General features: G+C 45.7%; 1 protein-coding gene across 2 annotated transcripts in view; it reads left to right on the forward strand.

Annotated features, from left to right (window-relative positions):
• Positions 1–3715: 3715 nt before the first annotated feature.
• Positions 3716–12684, forward strand: part of SLC23A2 (solute carrier family 23 member 2) — a 59770-nt gene continuing 50801 nt past the window's right edge. For both annotated transcript variants that reach the window (XM_030509925.1, XM_030509924.1), the window contains exon 1: positions 3716–3800. The gene's annotated coding sequence lies outside the window, so the exon portion shown is untranslated. The remainder of the gene's footprint in view (positions 3801–12684) is intronic.

The following is a 12684-nucleotide window of genomic DNA, read 5'->3' on the forward strand; positions in this document are numbered from 1 at the left end:
TACCTGCTAGAATAGAAGCCCAGGGTCGGCCCAGTTCAATGTTCTCTTTCCTTTACAGTTACTACTCCGTGTTCCAGGGAAAGAAGCCAAAACATCACTCCTGGTGAGCTGTTAACTCTTTTCTTGGGGAGGTTTTTTTCACCTCCCAAGAAGCTGTTGAAACACCAGAGGTTTCATTTCTATCTTGGGCAATCCAGTAAAAGCTATTCCTATTATCCATATACATGTGTGCTGGGTTGGTCTTAACTCCTGGATCCATCCATAGGTATCACATAAAATAGTGTTGATCTGATGTGGGGCAGACTGTTTCCTTCTGTTTCCTTGTGAAAAAACAACCAATCAAAGAAAAACCCCTTCAACCCAAAACACACCAAGAAAACCAGCCGGGGAATTGGAAATGAGCCATGGATGCCAGACCCAAACCAATCCTTGGATCGAACTGGATGTGAAGTTTGGATTTGGTCTTTTGGAGCTCCTGTACTCAGACCAATGACTCACATCCCCGTTTGAGGCAGCACTTTGGTTAAAAATGGAAGTACCGAGTAAACAGAAGAGATTCCAGCCAAAAACATTTCAGTTTCGGTTAGATTTATGCCGGTAACGACCATGCTGCATCTCAAGAAAACCCTGACCTTCTGTAGTCCTGTCCTTACTGTTCTATTTGCACAGAGCCATGAAGAAACAAACAAAACCAAGCTGGCAAGCTTGGGGAGCACACTCAGTAAAGGTTACCTCTGACTATCGCAACAGTCTTGCGTTCTTTGGCTGCAGAGAAGGACACACAGCCCAGGCTAAAGGCTCCACCATAGCAATATCTCCTTACAAAGACTTGTAGCTCCACACGGGCACAACCTCACCACAAAATCAAGTCCTTACTTGCACGCTGTTGTGGAGATGCTGCGGTGTTTCAGGCTGGCAAATATCACAAAGCACTATTTGCTCATGCGCTCTCTAATCGTTACTACTGTGATTACATTAATACTATAATATTTATCCTGAGTTATGAAAGCAAGCGTAATGAGTGATTAGTACAAAGACGAGAGGGAGGAATTTGGACTCCAGCTGAAGAACATCAGCATTATAGGAATTTAGGCTGGCAAAGGCAATTACAGCAGGAATTCAGGCTACCTATTTTTGATGGACAGGTAGTTTCTACTGGTTGAAGTGGGAAGACTGGCATAAGCCTTCTATTGTGCCTAACTGCCTAGATGCAGCAACACCTCACCTGATCAGGTAAATCCCCAAGTGAGCTTTGAGGAGCTCAGATAAGCTCCTAGATTAGAGGTAGCACAGCAAAGAAAATAACAAAGGGAATGGGTCTCCTTTAGGATCTCAAATTCCTCAAAAGAAAAATGATCAATGATTGCTGATTTCTCTTGACTGCATTATTCTTATGAAGGACATGCACATGCACATCCTGTGTCTCTGATTCTTCCAACTTTTTTATGGCCCTGTGAATCATTTAGGCAGAAAGTGACTGAATGTTTTTATAAATACCTCATGGTTCTTCACTGCGTTTTCATTAACAGAAATTATATATGCCAAGCATTCCAGTAAAATAGTTTTTACTTCTTCTACAGCATAAAATGGGCTCTGGCTCCCTGAAGAAGTGAAATGCCAGGGCATTTTCTGGACCTCCCCAGCACAGGTGGCCACCTGGAAGGTAATTTACCTATTTAAGAGGAACAAAAGGCTGAAAAATTCATTGCTGGGTTTGAGCCCGTGGTTCCAGGGGGCCAAGCTCTGTCAAATTCAATTCTCGGAGCACTAAATCCACTTTTGTCATCTTTCCCCTGCTTGTCCTTGGGATTATCATGACCCCGAGGTCTCTTTATCTGTTACATTTCAATCTGACTGATGCCCAGGTCTGCACTTCCCGCTTGCAGCTCTCTTGCTGTGTTACCTGTATTTCACTCTGCCATCGTGCACCGGCACAAGGCAGGTTAGGAAATTCTAACACTTATAAAGAAAAGCTGTGTCTCTGCCAATAATTTCTGAACACAGAAAGCTCTTGTAGGGAGACTGCATCACTGAATACAGATGATCCATCTTCCTGTACAAACTCCTGTCAACAGCAAAACTCCTGCAGCCTCAATCAATCTTGCATTACTAAAATGGCCCTTACATCACGGCTCCGCGCTCCTCTACCCCAACAAACAAAGGCTATTAACATTTAAAAGCTGCACTAACTCCGCATATGGGTTTGGGATAAGGCCAGGCATTGAATAATGCTAAGGGATCAATATTCATAATCTAGAGCAGCAGAAGAGATGTGTTGTGATTTATCTGGGTCCTATATACTTCTCCACATGGTTCAGTTGAAAACCTTTTAGAAGTTTAAGGAGTGTATTGCAGTGAACATGGGAAAAATACATGCAGGAGGATAAGAGGTACAAATGCTCCAGAGGCCTCGTAGGGTCTATGCTCTTTAATCTCCCGGGTTTTAATGGGATCTGATGAAACGGTCTTTAGAGGGGCAAGGGGATGGAAAGGGTCAGCCAGCTGGCAAACAGGTACTGGGTAAACATTCCTGGCAGCTGAAGTGCGCAAACAGCAACTGTTAAAGCAAAGACCTGAAAGATCAACAAAGAATTGCAGGTCTGGGTAAAAATGATGCAGTGGATTACAATTAGTGTCAGTGGTCCGAGGAGCGCAGGCTTTACTATCGACTTCCAGCTACGAGGCACCTTAATCAAATAACGAAGGGGGCTGCCAGGGGAGGAAGCTCAGCGTCAGGCAGTGTTATCTCAAGGACACCTACTGTAAATGAGCAGACTGGGGTTTGTAGGATGGTTTTGCGCAGGGAGAAAAGGTAGAAATTAAGGGAGGTAGAAAGGAGGTGGAAAGGAGATAGGAGGTAGGAGGCAGAAAGGAGATAGAAAGGAGACAGAAATGAGGTACAAAGAAGGCTGAAAGGAGGTAGAAAGGAGAAAGAAAGGATGCTCAGCTCTGGCTCCCCAGAAGAGCACCAACTGCCCAAAGGTTCAGTGAGCCGGCTGGCTCTTGGCACGTCCAAGAACTGCACCTACTGGAAAGGGCAGAAGCCAAATTAAAGCGAGTTGATGTTATCAGAACCCATTAGGAATTTCAGGCTTTGCCAAGAGGGATGCGAGAGAGGCGGCGTCCAGCGTTGCTATGGGGTATGGAAGCTGTGGATGTGGAAACATTCAACCCCATGCGTTGGTGGGGGAATCAGGTCAGGTCTGTCCCTGTTAAAAGCTCACAAAAATGAGTTTTTAGATAGAGGGATGTGTGTGTGGTGAAGGTGGCATCTTTGGGGGAGACGATCAATTCCTCTTCTTTTTGCCCCTTAAGCTCGCCTTCCTATTATAAAAGCTGCATTTTTCCAGAGGGGAAAAATAAAAAACAACCAATCAAACAACAAAACCCAAACAAAATAAACCTCAAAACACCAAACCCCAGGAAGGGCCAGGGCTGAGGCTGCCTGTGGTGCCACCAGGCAAGAGCCATTTTCCTGGGGGCTGAGGAGAGACCCAAGGAAGGGACCCCCAGGAGGAGGGATCCCCGCACACGAAGCGCCCCAGGGGTAAGACCCCGCCGCGGGACCCTCATCGTCCCCCGGCCCGGTGGTTGCATCGCCCGGGGCCGCCATGACAGCCGGTCCCTGAGGGGAGAAGGGTGGACGGCGGGCGCCATCTTGTCGGGGCGGAGCAGGGCTCGGCGCGCCCCGCCCCGTGCTCTGCCTGCCGGGGCCGCCCCGGCCTCGCCGCACTCGCCGCTGCCGCCCGAGCGGAGCCGCAGCCCCCAGCGCCATTGCCGCCCTCAGCCCGCTATGGCAGGTGAGCCCGTCTTCGTCCCCTATCCTCCTCCCGCGGCGGAGATGCCGCCGCTCGCGTCGTCTTGAGGGTGAAGCCTCTCCGGTGCCTTCCCCCGCGGTCACCGCTCTCCCCTCAGCCCGCCGCGGTCACCGCTCCCGTTCGCTGTCACCTCCATCCCGCCCCCCCCACCCCGAGAGCCGCCCTCCATCCCCGCACACCCGCGGCTCGCCCCTTCCTCGTCGCGGGGAGGTGGGTCGGGGCTCCCCGGCAGCCTCCACCATGTTGCCCGGCCGCCGTTCACCTTGGCCGCGGGGCTCCGCGCCGGCCGTGCCGCTCCTCCTTTCCCTTTTCATTCTATATTTCTATTTTAAACCTTCCCCGTGTGCTCCGAGCCGGCGTTCTCCGGCTCGGCGGTGCCCGCAACCCGCGTTGGGCGGAGGGGAAGGGGCACCCACCTGGACATGGAGATGCTTGAGGGGAACCTGCGCCCTGCGTGCGGGGCCTTGTTTTCTCTGGGCTATTGAGCTATTTATTCTGTTATTAATATTTCTTTTATGTGCTTAATCCGACACAAAATGGGGGGCAGAGCCGCAAGCTTGCAAATGGGATGGAGAAATGCAGGTTAATTCTTCCCTGGTCCTGAAGGGGTGGCCACGCTTTCTTCTCTGATCCCGTTCTCGTGATATGCTTTGAGGTGGTTTTTTTACCCCTTTTTAATTATTTATTTGGTTGGTTTGTTGTTTTTTGGTTGTTTTTTTTTTTGGGGAGGGGGGGTATTTTGGGGCGGTTTTTGCTGTTTTGTTGTGGCTTTTTATTTATTTTTTGCCAGGGGCAGATCGTGGCAATAAATATTTCTATTTTCTGCTTTTTTTCTGCAAGCCCCGTTCGTATCGTGTGTGGTTTTCTTTTGTTTTAAGGTACGTTTTGGGTGGCAATAAGTGATGGAGGTAGCACGGAAAAATGTCTGAACAAAGCTTGTTGAAAGCCTTCAGTTAGGTTTCCCTTGCTTAATGGATAACGTCTATATACCTGTATCATGCATTTCTGTTGTTAGTGGCTTTTTCCTTTCTTCATGAAGGATGGGGATGCAGGCAGAGGCTTGCACAGTTCCATTCCTGCCCTTTCCTTTTGGAGCCATCATTGTCATTTCATAGACTGGGCAGACAAACACTTAATGCAGTTAAAGGGGTCCCACACAGCGTGTCCCTTACCCTTGCCAGGTAAGTGCAGCCAGGGGCTGACGCCCAAAAGGAGCTGCAGGCAGAGCCAGAGGTTCCGGCCGGAAAGGGAAATCCCCAGGTGTATTTAAAACAAGGTAAAGACCTCGCATGTTAATTTTTTCCATCTTATCGTTTGCCCCATACAGCTGACTCTCAGTACGAGTTCAATGCCAGGTAAATGCTCTGCTTTCTGTTGCTGTTGAACTTGACCACCTGAAATAAAACCACCAAATGCTCCGTTTTGACAGGGAGCTTAATATATGTATCCTCGCATTGCCATACTTGAACGAGCTTTAAATTACCTAGTTTAAGCTTAACAAAATAGCTGGTTTGGGTAGTGGTTTTACTGGCAGCTGGAGTTTGATGCAGGCTGTAAAACCTAGTGGAGAAGCAGGACAATTGCTGGAGTGATGAGCTGCTGATGTGTTGCGCAGTGCCAGAGCTAGACCTACCACTGCACACCTTCATCTGCCTGGTGATTTCACTATAGATAAAGGATTATTGCAACAAGTAGCTCAGGTTAGTAAACTGGAAAATAATCCTTGAGATATGTAGAACAATTGGATTAGTAGTTGATGAGCCCCTTACAACCCTACTCCTAGCTTCGAGTCATGATCCAGATAGCTTGGAAGTAGAGCAGTATTAACATGGAGATGCACTGAAACAAACCCAGCCTTGGGCTGAGGTTAAACTGAGATTTTTATCATGGGTTTAAACAAGCCTTTGGCTTTATTAAAGATGCAAATAGGAGTTGAAAATGTCTTGTCAGACCCCTGGGATAAGAGAAGGAGTTCAGACTCAAGGGTGGGTTGTGCTCCTGCTGTTCCTTAACAGACCAAGCTCATATGGTTTCAAATCCATCCCAATCTGTCACTTGTCTGTAAGCCCTGCTCTTAGCTAGGCTTAGATTTGGTGAACTTTCTCAAGGCACCTGGCTCTCAGTTCAACTAGATGTAAGGAGCTGGATGGAAATGGGGTTCTTTGAATATGGACCTCTTGCTCCTTCTGCATCTTCAGCACAGAAACAAATCTGAAGGAAAACCAGCTTTTCAAGTACTAGGATAATTTGGGCTGCAGGTTGGTGACTGTCCCCTCTGGTGGCAGCACCAGTTTAAGCAGCCCCCATCCATCACTGGCTGTGCACTCCCAGCCTTGCAGTGACCCCTCGGTGGTGCTGGTACCTGCTCAGTGAGGTCAGGGATGCAGCATTTGTCTGCAGTTCAAAGGTTTTGAATCTAAACCAAGTCGAGTTTTCTTTCTGATGCTGTCTGTATGCGTGTTGGGTTTTGTTTGGGTTTTATTTCCTGGTGTAGCCAAATCTGTCAACTTCCTAAACGTAGCGGCCTTTTATTGTGCTATGAAATGGTTTTGTTGTGCTGTTAAGGTTGAGTGGAGACTTGAAAAACTAAATGGGTGAAACTTTACCCATCTTCAGTGTGGATTCCTCCAGAAGTGGCTGTTAAGCTGCTCTGAAGACCTAACCTGAATGTCAGCAGTTAACCTCTTCTGATCCTTGTGTGTACAGGGGCAAGACAAGTGGTGCACTCTGAGCTGTTCCAGTTCATAGCAGCTTACAAACCAATGTCCCACACCAGCTGGCTTTTGGGAGATCTTACTCTGCTGTAACTCTTCTTGTCAGTGTCTTTGTGAACCACATACAGAAGTTAATAAGAAAACTCAAGCCCAAAAAGATTCTGTGGGCCACTTCAGTAGATTTATTTTACTTTCAAACACCTTTATGCATTTATCCATACAAGAGAAAAATGCAGAGAATGGTTTTTCTTCCGTTGAAGATGATGGTTCGTGTATTGCTGGGAAAATGTATTTGTGTCAAGTGTTCTTATTTATGAGTCATAGTGGTCATGAAATGGTCTGACAGCAGTTACAGTGAGCTTTATTTTACTTAAAAGCTGCAGGAAGAAAATATTGACAGTTAAGATGCGGAAAGGAGTAAAGTAAATCATTTAAAATGAAAGCTGTTTGCCGTGTTCTCCAGCCATTCCCAGGGGTGAAGTGCACTAAGTCATTGTGGTGGTACAGCACATAATGCTCCTGTCAGGACTGGGGAGCATGTTTTCTTTATTGCTAAATATTTTTAGTGGTTATGAGCTGTCTTCTGACAATGTTTATTTGAAGGCAGAAAGGAAATGTGATGATATTTGGCCATTTCCAGGTTATGGGAAGGAAAGGTCTGCTATTTGAGTGTTCTTCTCTTAGAGATGAATCTAACCGTGGATTTCTTGCCATGGTAATTTGGCCATGAAATAAGAACTTAGAACACCTCCTTGGGAAAGGGGGTGTTGAAACATTGCTGGCACTTGGTGGAGAAATGAAGTAGGAGGGAGAACTAGTCTTGCAGTTAAGAGGTCTCCTGCTCTAGTTTTATTCCTTGCTCTCAACATTAATCTTGGCCATTTCTTTTGCCAAACATAGCAATAAGAATGTGGATGGCATCAGAATCCAGCGTGCCTGTGGCACACTGTGCAGCTCCCCCAGTGTTCTCATCCAGTGCGTGCTCAGAGGTTGGATGAACTTATTTTTCGGTCCTGGATGTTGTCACCAGTGTAGCAGACAGTGAATCATCCTTCACCTTGGGTCTGCAGAGAGCTCTGATTGCCTTGGCTGGACCATGGCCCCAAAATAGAGTAGGGCCTTTGGGGTTTGAAAGCTCTGGGTTGGTTTGGGAAGGACCAATTGGCCATCAAGGCTGTTCCAAGGGAATCCCAAAGTACATGTTTGGGTTGTCTCCATCCTGTGTGGTGGGAAGGGATTGAGATGCTCTTTGTTCGTATGTGACAACTCCGTTTGATTTGCAGAGGAATGGCTGGGCTCAAGATAACTGTAAATCTAGTCTTTTAATGGGTTTATAATTAGACATTCTATGATCTAAATCTCCGTGTGTCTCAGTTCTCGGGCCAGAAGATGAAAGTGGTAGTTATGGTGGGGTGGAAATGCACTTACCAGCCAAGTGGCTGGTTTTCAGTTTGATTTTCTTTTATATGAAAAAGAAAACTGCTTCAGGAGAGGATAAACTTTGCTCTGTTCTGGTGAAAGGGGATTTCCAGAGTTTCTTCTCACCACATTCAAGCAGCCAGAATATTTTATTCTTTCCCCAAACCTGTGTTGATGATAAAATTGATGTGTACTGGTAAGAGTGTGTCCATGGGCCTTAGGATGATGGTACAGCTGGGGTTTGGCTTGTGTATTATGGAGCCTGATGGATCTTTTGCCTCTGAATGATGTTTTGCTCTTGTATTTGTGTCAGCAAAATGCCTGAGAAGACAAGCTCTCATAGTTGTATTTTTAGGAGCAGATTAGCCCAGTTGTAACTGTGCTGGAGGAGCTGTGAGTAGCAGTGCAGTTGCCTGTGAGTATTTCTGGACTTGTAGGCTCTGTGTGGTATAGAATCATAGAATGGTTTGGGTTGAAGGAACCTTTAAAGCTCATCCAGCTCCAAACCCCTGCCATGGGCAGGGACACCTTCCACTAGAGCAGGTTGCTCCAAGCCCCCGTGTCCAACCTGGCCTTGAACACTGCCAGGGATGGGGCAGCCACAGCTTCTTGGGGCAACCTGTTCCAGTGCCTCACTACCCGCATAGTAAAGAACTTCTTCCTAATATGCCTAATCTAAATATCCCCTCTTTCACTTTAAAGCCATTCCCCCTTGTCCTAACGATACATGCCCTTCTAAAAAGTCCCTCTCCAGATTTCTTCTAGGCGCCCTTTAGGCACTGGAGCTGCTCTAAGGTCTCCCCTTCAGGAGCCTTCTCTTCTCCAGGCTGAACAAGCCCAGCTCTCTCAGCCTGTCTGCACAGGAGAGGTGCTTCAGCCCTCTGATCATCTTCGTGGCCTCCTCTTGACTATAAAGATCCTTCAGCTCCTATAGACAGAGGAAGAGGAAACTAGCAGGTGCTGAAGAACCAACATTAAGGTCTAAGAGATTCAGATTAAAAAGCAGCTGTGCTGTACAGTGGTCAGTCTCAAAGTATTTATCCTTCTTTCTAAAGGCTAGATCCACAGGCCCTGGATTCAGCAACCCTTTCTGCAGCACATTGCACTAATCATATGAAAGTTAAAGCCAAAGTCACATCAACATAGTAAGGAAGCTGCTGGAGTTGCCCTTGCCCTCTCTACTTCAGAAGCAGCCTACAGTAAAACCATCAAAACACACATACTAGGACTCAAGAGAGCTTGGTATGAAAGCAATAACTGAAGTTTATGTGCATTTGGATTTAACCAGCATTCCTTTGTTACCTCCTTTGTGATAAAAGGGACTGTTTTAATTCAGGCCCTCTTTTCCTTTATGCTTTAGATTAAAATCGCTTCAAGTACGGGCTCAAATTAGTAGAAATGATGAGGGAGAGATTGACTCACCATTATATTTTGGTTTTGCCTGTTTTGCAATGCTGTGACTCACCGAATGGATCTCGAATGGCTCCATGTCCCCCTAATTTGTTGTCTGAATTTATTTTTGATATTGCAGTGCTTGTGTCATTCAGCTGAAGCATTCTGAGAATGCTGGTGGACAGCAGAGCAGGAAAGGAAGCAAAAAAACAACTTCAGGAGCGTTTCTGCACTTGCATTCCTGGGCATTAACATCCCATGGGGATGCTTTGAGGAGTTTGGGCTCTAAATGTGGTGAATTGGGATTTCCTCTTGGTTTTGCATGGCCATGCAATGGCAGCCTCGGGCAATAAGGCCATTTTAGTGGTGTGCTGGCTATTAGTAGCTTGTAAGATTGTAAAAGTTAAGAGAATAAAGTGCAGTTTGGAAGCTTTAATAGGAAGGTCCCTTAAACACTCACTTTACTAAGTGTGCTGTTAGCTGTGTTTATATGATGAGGCAGTTAATGTGCTGTTAGTGAGTTTATCCCGCTTTTCCAGTGCTCTGAAAGCTGTTGTTGACTGGTGGTAGCAATTGGAAAGCAATGCTGGAAGTCTTTGCTGGAGCATTAAGCATATCTTTACAGAGCAAGCTTTTCTAGCACAGAAGTAGCTATCTGAAGAGTTTCTTTTTCCCTGCCCTTGTTCCTTTTATCACTTACCTGTATCATCTTCTATTGAAGCTCAGTGGTGCTCTTTTGTTGTGCTGTTAAAGAAAACAGTGTGTATATGTTCTTATGAGTGTTCAAGGTCATGAAGAGTATCTCATAAAAACGAGCATGTGACTCCACATCAGGAATTCCACTTCTTGTGGAGAAGCTTGGAATGGAAATAAAATGCTGGGCTGCAAAGTTAATTTGTGGGCTGAATAAAATGAAAGTGACCCAGAGCTAATAGCACTTAATGGACATCAGGTTGGATGTTCCAGGGAGTCTTTGAATCCCTGTGACAGGAGAAATAATTCATAAATTCATCAATTTTTCCCCTCTGTTTATTACTTGCCCTTTGTGTGAAGAATCCTGTATTCAGACCCTTACCAAAGATAACCCATCCTTGGGCCTGCAGGTGATGAAGCACCAACTGCTTCACAAGATATAGCAGCTTTTCTTCTTTATATTTTATACAAAATGCGTTGTTTCTGCAAGCTGAGATGTTCCTGATATAGAAGCATTCGCTTGGTCATATTTTAAGGAGTTTGTGCTAAAAGCCTAAGGAGTATGATTTCCTGAGGAGCACCGCATTGTATAAAGGCCAAACCTAAGGCATGATTGGGATTAGGACTGATGAGAAGGAAATGGAAGCTGCAGGGCCCTATTCTGTAGGATCAGACCCCAGGACATAACTGCATTATTCTCATGCTGTTCTGTGCCCTTTCATATATGGGAACAATAACAGTTATCAGCCATGTGCTGATATTGGAACTGTGTATTTGCATGAGTACTGTGTAATTTTGTGTGCAGAATTTTGCAAGGTTATGCTGTGCATAATAGTTGTTACCAGTATAATAACAACTTTTGTTGTGAAATACCCAAGTGGTGTGGTTTTGTTGTAGTAAGATGGTGTATCTATGTATTTCATCATAGAATGGTTGGAAGGGACTTAAAGCTCATCCAGCTCCAATCCCTGCCATGGGCAGGGACACCTTCCCTTAGAGCAGGTTGCTCCAAGCCCCTGTGTCCAACCTGGCCTTGAGCACTGCCCTATTTTGTATTTGCTCTAGTCAGAAACTGTAAATTGAAGGGGAACAGCTCAACTTGTGCTGTGTTCATTTCACTGCAGAAGACATCAAATCTGGCTTGGTATAAATAATAACCTCTAGTGTTGACTGCCCTTATGGCTTGATTTTTAACCAGGCTGCACGGTGCATACTAAGGTCTATAAACTGAGGTGGCTTTTACAAGGCTTTCAGATGAGCTCATGTTTTCATTGTCCATGTGCCTTGTTTGCAAAGAGAAGAAAAGGCAAAGGATGAAGCCTGAGCTCCTTCAGAGACAATACGTGATCCTTCTGGTGAAAACATAGCCCTAAAAAAGCCCTTATGCAGAAGGGGAAGAACTCCTGTAATCTTGAGCCCTGGCTACTTGTAAACATCCATTGCTAATGAGTCTTCCTCTTCTTTGGAAGGGATCAAACACATTTAATGCTTTTCATGAAGACGCCTAATAAGGCACAGTTGAATGAAGCAAAGCTGTCACTGAAGCCTTCTGTTAAGTTTCTTGGTATAAATGAGTCTAAACCCCAAGTGCTGTCTGAGCTCTCCTTGGCTCTTCGGGTTTGGTAACGATTCATGATGAGTGTTAGCCTGATTTTCACTCTCACTTAGGAGGACTGTTCTTGCTGTGTGAACCCACTGAACTGTAGACATAGAACAGTGCACAGAGTGTGTTAAGATCCAAGTGTAATTCCTGTTGTTGTTCTGGGGGCTGTTGTGACAGAGGATGTTTTGTTGAATGGCAGGTAAGAGATTTATTGTGGAGGCAGCACAGCATGTGGGTACCTTCAAAGGAGCCTCTGTGTGTGTTGGTCTTTGCTCTTCTTAGTTATTCAAGTGGGTAATTTGGTTTGAGGGCAAAATGTGTGCCTAAATGATGTTATTCCAAATAGCAGCAGCAAAGAATTCCTGCATGTTAAGGGATGCCAATTAAGCAAGAATAATTGTGATTATTTTCTTTTAAAGTAGTGCCATGCAGCCATCTGCAAAAGAGCGTCAAGATGAAAGAGCCAGGAAGGTACGGTATTGAAACCAGAGTATATTGGCTAAAAAAGGGTTGTTTTACTGGCAAAAATCACAAAAAAGAGTTGAACTCAGTGTTGCCAAAATACTTTCTTGTAAAAGATGCGTCTTGCTGAAAAGATAGAGCTTTCCTTCAATAAACTATGGTTGGCATAAATATTAGTGTAAGTAATGTGAACTCTGTCCAAATATTAGTTTCATAGAATCATGGAATGGTTTGGATTGGAAAGGACCTTGAAGCTCATCCAGTTCCAACCCCCTGCCACGGGCAGGGACACCTTCCACTAGAGCAGGTTGCTTCAAGCCCCTGTGTCCAACCTGGCCTTGAACACTGCCAGGGATGGGGCAGCCACAGCTTCTCTGGGCACCCTGTGCCAGCGCCTCAGCACCCTCACAGGAAAGAACTTCTGCCTTATCTCCAACCTGAACTTCCCCTGTTTCAGTTTAAACCCATCACCCCTTGTCCTATCACTACAGTCCCATGTGCTTTCCCTGAGCAGTCAGTTTGGTGTTAAGTGGGCTGTTTCCATTCCTGTCACTTCAGCTGGAGAAGAATTCACTGAGCCTCC

The sequence above is a fragment of the Strigops habroptila genome, chromosome 21, assembly GCF_004027225.2.
Source record: "Strigops habroptila isolate Jane chromosome 21, bStrHab1.2.pri, whole genome shotgun sequence".
Taxonomy (NCBI): domain Eukaryota; kingdom Metazoa; phylum Chordata; class Aves; order Psittaciformes; family Psittacidae; genus Strigops; species Strigops habroptila.